Below are 6,498 nucleotides of genomic sequence, written 5' to 3' on the forward strand. Positions count from 1 at the left end.
TGCTGCAGCTGCCAGTTTCTGCTACTGCACTTGATGTTGCTGTTTGTAATGCAGATGTTTCAAGTTTTCAGGTTCCTTTGGTTCATTCAGTAGCGGCTGCTTCAACATCCATATCCATAGACACAGACCTAGTGGGTGCACCATGCATTGAGGGACAGGCTTCAACTGTACATCTGCGGTTGGGGTGGTGGTCCCTTCGACATCACGATCAGGTGAGAAGAGCATCTTGGCTAATGTTAGCGCTCTGTTATCCCATTCAGAGGAATCTTCTGATTCTTCTAGCTCCCTGACAGTTTGTTCTTTGGGAAATTAAGGGCCTTATGCCACCCGCTGCTAGGGGGGATTTGGAGTTCTTTTTACTTTTGCCCTCAAAAATACAGGTGGTGTTCACCTCCATCTGGGTCACCCAAATTCTGTCTTGTTTCATTTATTTATTTGAAAAAAAATCATTATACTGTATGGGCAGTGGGCTGAGGGGCACTGCTTTCCACCAGGCTTAATTATAATACTAATACGTTATTAATAAATTTGATAGGCCAGTGAGTTAGGCCCGATATTAATGTGGATTAGAGTGACACACTGTTAGAGCAGGAAAGGGCCCTGCACTGCATATTCTCTCTCCTACAGGGACCTGTGTGTGGGATCGAGCAGGACAAAGAACAATAATAATAATAATAATAATAATAATAATAATTTTATTTATATAGCGCTTTTCTCCTAAAGTGCTTTAACAAGAGCATCTCTGGTGAGAACCTGTGTGTGTGTCTCTTACTGTCCGTTTATCTCTGCCTATCCTCCTTTCTTCAGGGCATACAGTGGACCTTGCACTCCAGTGTGAGGTTGACTCTGCACATGGTGCGCAAGCACCTACAGTATAGGTGAAGCTCTGAATCTGAGGCCAAAAGTGGCAGTGATGATTCTCACTTAAAACCTTAATATTTTTGTGTAGTCCTCAGTCTGGTAGGGTGTATTGGTTGGCATTGAGGAAGGACTGTTCTCACGTCATCTCCTTCTCCATCTCCTTCCTCCTAGGTACTGTACGGGCTGAAGGTGAGACAGTGCGATGCATGCTACGGAAGTACACCTGCACGGCAGCAGGCACTGCACCCCTCTTAGAAATGCATGCTAATGTCATAGTGTAATACAGTTGTTGAGTAAAGACTTACTGAAAAAAACTGCAGTAATGTACAGGTACATACACCTGAGAGAGGAGATATTTGTCAGACATTGTCTTGTTTAATTTCATTTTTGGTACATACTGTACTGTAAATCATTATATGGGCTGTGGACTGAGAGGCACTGATTTTGTTGCCACTAGGTTTAATTGTAATTCTAATTTTTAAATTCATAAATTTGGCTGTGGTCTCTTTTTTCAAAATTATACTGTTGTCGTGTCTATTTATTTAGTTAAAGCTTTAGCATGGTGTGAAATTTATAAAAGTACTGTATGGGTGACTTACGGTATTAATTAAAGCTGTATATTGTAATGTACTGTTGTATGTTTTTATTACGTACTGTACAGTATTTTCTTACCATATTGTTGCTACAGTATCAATACATTTTAAGAAACTTTGTACTGTACTGCTGTCACAGTAGATAGACAGTATACTGTAATCAACCAGATCCCATAAGAAAAGACAAAACACGTATAGAAATTAAACTTTTACTAAAATAAAATGTAATTACAGTAGGGACAGCAAAAAAATTACAAAATTGGTCTGTGACCATGTGTATTGTGTTCCGGAAGAGGATTATAACATGCCGTAGTTGCGCTGTTGGGATAAAAAAAAAGTACAGCATTACAACACTAATCTACAGCATTGTACAATCTTGACATTACTGGAAATACAGTACTTTACCTCTTGTCAGGTTCTGCCTGCGTGGTGGTGGGCCCAGTCCCTGTCTCCCTCGGGGTCCCCCATGGAAGACTGTATTGGAAAAAAATACATTCACATTACAGTGCTGTATTTACCTTTTATACGGTATGGTGCTACATGGTTTGGCTAGCTCCTACCAAACTAAATAAATGAACAAAACAATAAAATGGCTACTGTACAATAAAAGACAATGCAGGAAAAGTACTGTGCAGTGTGCAGTCTAAACATTGCTACACCAAAGGTCATGACACTGATTGAAGCATCAGGATGGCAGACACAGAAGGTTACTGTAGGTGTGGAGTAGATAATAGTCATTAAATTATGAGAAGTTATTATATGTGGGAAGATGATCAGCTACAGTACTGTAAGTGGGAGACACTTACTGTAAAGTGTAAGAATACCTGTATACAGTACTGTATGTATTTAACTCTTTAATTTATGTACAGTACATCCAAAATACCAATGTACTGTACAGGACTGTTAAGCTACTGTTTTCCAAACTGCAGTGGCCATTTTGTCCCTCCTGTGTAGGCTTAAGGTGCCCATCCACTAGCCGATTTATGTGAGCAATTGAAAGATAACATAATCGTTCATAAATCATTTGCAAACATGTCTAAAATGACCAGCAATGCCCGTGCCTGCTGGTCGTTTAGACAGCTATCATTATGCAAACATGCTGGACAACCTGACAATACAGTAATGTCAGGTTGAGCATTTTTGCTGATGGTTGATGAGCCTGCCCTGAACGACTGCTCATTCAGTGCAGGCTCATCACAGACTGACAAACGACTGCATGATTACAATGTCGTAATCGTGCAGTCATTTTCAGATCTTTAAGTGGATGGGCACCTTTAGAGTGCTGTATTTTATAAAATTGTGCAATTGAGATTGGTTGCTACAGTAAGATACCCCCAAAATATAAACATGAACAAGAGATATTGTAAAGTAAAAGTGCTGGAACATGGTATTGAATAATATCCCCCTGTATGTATAAATTGAGATTAGTGGTGTACTGTACTCTCACATATTTTATTTATTCAATTAATTAAACTGTACTGTATCTACAGTATTCAGTAATCTTAAAATATAAACAATGATACACTGTAGACTACTGTACAGTACTTTGATGCTACAGTATTAATAGATGAACTGTATGTGTTTCTCTGTGGGAAAATTTCAGGATCAATAGAGTATCTTATTGTTTATATTTTAAGATGATTATACTGTAGATAAAGTACATTTTCTTAATGAATTTAATAAATAAAATATGTGAGTACACCATTAATCTGAGTGACATTATTCATTACTGTACCACGCTCCAGTGCTGCTATTGTAACAAATACTGTACTGACACATGAAAATCATGCCATCTTCAAAATCCCAACACCATTTAAATACAGTACACACAATGGAAAATTAGTAAGAACTTCAGAAGACTCTAGCAATAAGAATTACTGTACCTCTCCGCTACTGTTGTCCCTGCCAATCACCGGTTATTTGTAGAGTAGGAGCTTATATAATAAGTAGCAAGATACTGTATACTGTACGGTATGCTGTGTGGTAAAACAACCTGGCTTGACCTTTTACATCACGTGATTGGTGATTTAAAAATGTGCCTATACAGTACTGTACTTGCCGATACTCCAGTACTGCCTGCATCTCGCTAGAGTACAGTATGTCAAAAGCACCTTATTCCATTTTGGAAAAACTATTTGCATTGCAGTAATACAGTGATGTACGGTGAATTATTTACTGTTCAGTATTTACCTTCAATTTGCATCGGCGGCTCGTCCTCCTCCTCCCCCAATTCGTTGGCCTCCTCCTCCTCGTCCATTGGCTCTTCCTCTAAAGGTAAAAAGAAACTGCATTGGCTCTACTATACATTGAAGATACTGTAAGTGTGAAAGTCTGAAGGTGGGAACATGATGGAAACTACTGTATCGACTACTCTATACAGTGTTATATCAAGGCTTTCAATAAGGTACAGTACAGGAGGGAGAGAGACGCACTGAAAAGAAACCTACAATGGTAGAACAATGTGCTGTACACTACAGTACTTACGGCTTGGGGAGGGCTGCTGTCAACCTCTATGAGGATGCAGTCTGTGTGTCAAAGAAAAACAAATGTTGTCAAGTCCAAAAATTACAGTAACTACACTACTGTACTATCTCCCTAACAGCACTAATCATTACCACTATCCTCTGACTTCTGGTCCGGGTAGTGCTGGACCCCTTCGTTTTCTGGAATTCTGGGAAAAAAAATAATTTTGTCTCAAAACAATCTGGAAAAAGGTCAATAAATTCAACCAGACAGTATTACTATTATTACAGTAGACTTTATTGACAGTATTCACTTACTGTATAGTATGTCTCATGTACACTAAACCAAACACAAAGATGAGTGAGTTGGAGGGTAGGCCATGCTGCATTCACCAGCATGGCATCATTAACAATATCCCTAGATTGGCCTACATGTACAGCCCACTGGGGATATGGTTGACGCCTCGGGGGAGCGCGTGCATGTATCCTTGGTGATTTACTGCATATACACTAGACAATATGAACAATACTGTATAATGTATCATTGAACGATATCGTTAGCATTCATCCAAATCATCTAGCGTGTAAGCCCCTTAAGATAGGTCACCAAAGCATACTATTCAGTACTGGAAAATAAAAAAACACACAGGAGAAGAGGTTGGAGATGCGTATGTGAAGTACAGGAGAGAGAGAGAGAGAGAGACACTGAAAAGTAAATAAAGGAGAGAGATAGAAAACAATGTAATGTACAGTACTGTACTTACATGGCCTGGCAAGGCGGCTGGGCCCGGGTGGGGAGGGCTAAGGCCCTTCAATTTGTGGTACTTTGTGGAAAAAAATGTAATTCAACCTCAAAACAATGTGGAAAAATTTAAATAAATTCAGCCTGACAGTACTATTACTACAGTATTATTACACTGTACTGACAGTATGCACTTACTGTACAGTATGGCCCTTGGGCACTACACCAGGTGTGTATGAGCCGATATTGTTCGCCACGGTGCCGGCGTTGTCAAGTGTACTCTATGCACACTTGCTGATGCCAGCAGCGAGGAAAGATGAGGGGGTGGGAGGGTTAACAATATCCCTAGATTGGGCTGCATGTACAGTCCACTGAGGATATCGTTGATGCCTCGGGAGAGCACGCACATGCATCCTTGGTGATTTACTGCATACACACTAGAAGACGATATGAGCAATACAGTATATCATTTAACCATAATATTATCGTTTTTGAAAATCATCTGGTGAGTAAGCCCCTTAAGACAGGTCAGCGAAACATACAGTAATGGAAATAAAAAACAAAAGGACAGAAATAATTAGTGTGCAAGGAGAAGAGGTTAGAGATGAGTCTTTAGTGTACAGGAGAGAGAGAGAGAGAGAGAGAGAGAGAGAGAGAGAGAGAGAGAGAGAAAATGACATAAAGAGATATAAGACAATGTACTGTAGTGTACACTACTGTACTTACGTGGCCTGGCAAGGTCACTAGGCCCGGGCTGGGAGGGCTGACGCCCTTAAAAAAAACACACAAAAAAACATGTAATTTTGCCATGTAAAAAATTGGACTACTGTACAGTATACTGTACCAACAATTTTACTGTATGACAAGTCTCCACTGAAATAACAACAGTATACTGTAGTACAAAAACTACTATAGTCTGTGAAGCTGGTATTGAGCCCAACATGGTACAGTATGGTAAAAAAAATATACAGTACAGTATATACTACATAACTCCAGAAGGTACTGTATGCCCAAGTGGTGCCACCTCACACAGAGGCTCTGTGGGATGGCACTGTCGCCACCCCACGAGCTGTGCTTTTGCCTTGAAGGGTGCCAGGATCCGCACCCTGCAGCCAGAATTGCTGCCCTTTGCATACTTTGGATGCTATAGGCACACCCTGGGGTTTAAAAATGTTTAGGGGTCTATTTACTAAGCTGTGTTAGGAGACAGAGTGAAAAGTGATAAGAAAGTGATAAGGTGCCAGCCAATCAGCTCCCAACTGCAGGCTGTGTTTGAAAAATGACAGTTGGGAGCTGATTGGCCAGCACAGATAAACAGTGTATACTGTATGTCGACATAGAGTTGGTCGACAGGCATTAGGTCGACCAGGAAAAATGGTTGACTGTGACTCATGACTCATGATCATCATGGTGGGTCAACTTGCCTTGTGTTACTGTAGTTTTGCTGTACAAATAAGCCATGTTGACCAATAGTGTGTTTCCCTTTAGTCCATGTAGATTTAATGACCTTGTCAATCAAATCTCTGCCCGTCATGTGTGTGTGGTAACAACTGTCAGTCATTGTCAGATATCCAACACCCTACAGTGCAGTGTACTGTATGTCAAAGTAGTGCATTGTATTTGTTATTGCACTGTATACTGTAATTCATGTAATTGTACAGCAATACTGTACTTACTACATAGGAGGCGCCTCCTGATCCGCTGGAGCTGAGGTGCAGCCCTCCGCAATAAATTGGACCACTGCATTTGGAGGGCCTGGATGGTCTGGCGGCACCCATATTTGTGGAATATCGCCCTGCACGCTCTCCTATATACGAGCTCTTTCTCTTGGTTGGTGGAG

The 6,498-nt window shown here is 40.5% G+C and overlaps 1 long non-coding RNA gene across 1 annotated transcript; it reads right to left on the bottom strand.

Annotated features, from left to right (window-relative positions):
* Positions 1–3,669: 3,669 nt before the first annotated feature.
* On the bottom strand, positions 3,670–4,153 carry LOC148509437 (uncharacterized). The gene is made up of 3 exons (XR_015869429.1): positions 4,070–4,153; positions 3,939–3,979; positions 3,670–3,722 (listed from the first exon to the last, which is right to left on the bottom strand). It is a non-coding gene; the product is annotated as an uncharacterized LOC148509437 (long non-coding RNA).
* Positions 4,154–6,498: the final 2,345 nt, after the last annotated feature.

The sequence above is a fragment of the Taudactylus pleione genome, unplaced genomic scaffold, assembly GCF_031769625.1.
Source record: "Taudactylus pleione unplaced genomic scaffold, aTauple2 ptg000326l, whole genome shotgun sequence".
NCBI lineage: Eukaryota > Metazoa > Chordata > Amphibia > Anura > Myobatrachidae > Taudactylus > Taudactylus pleione.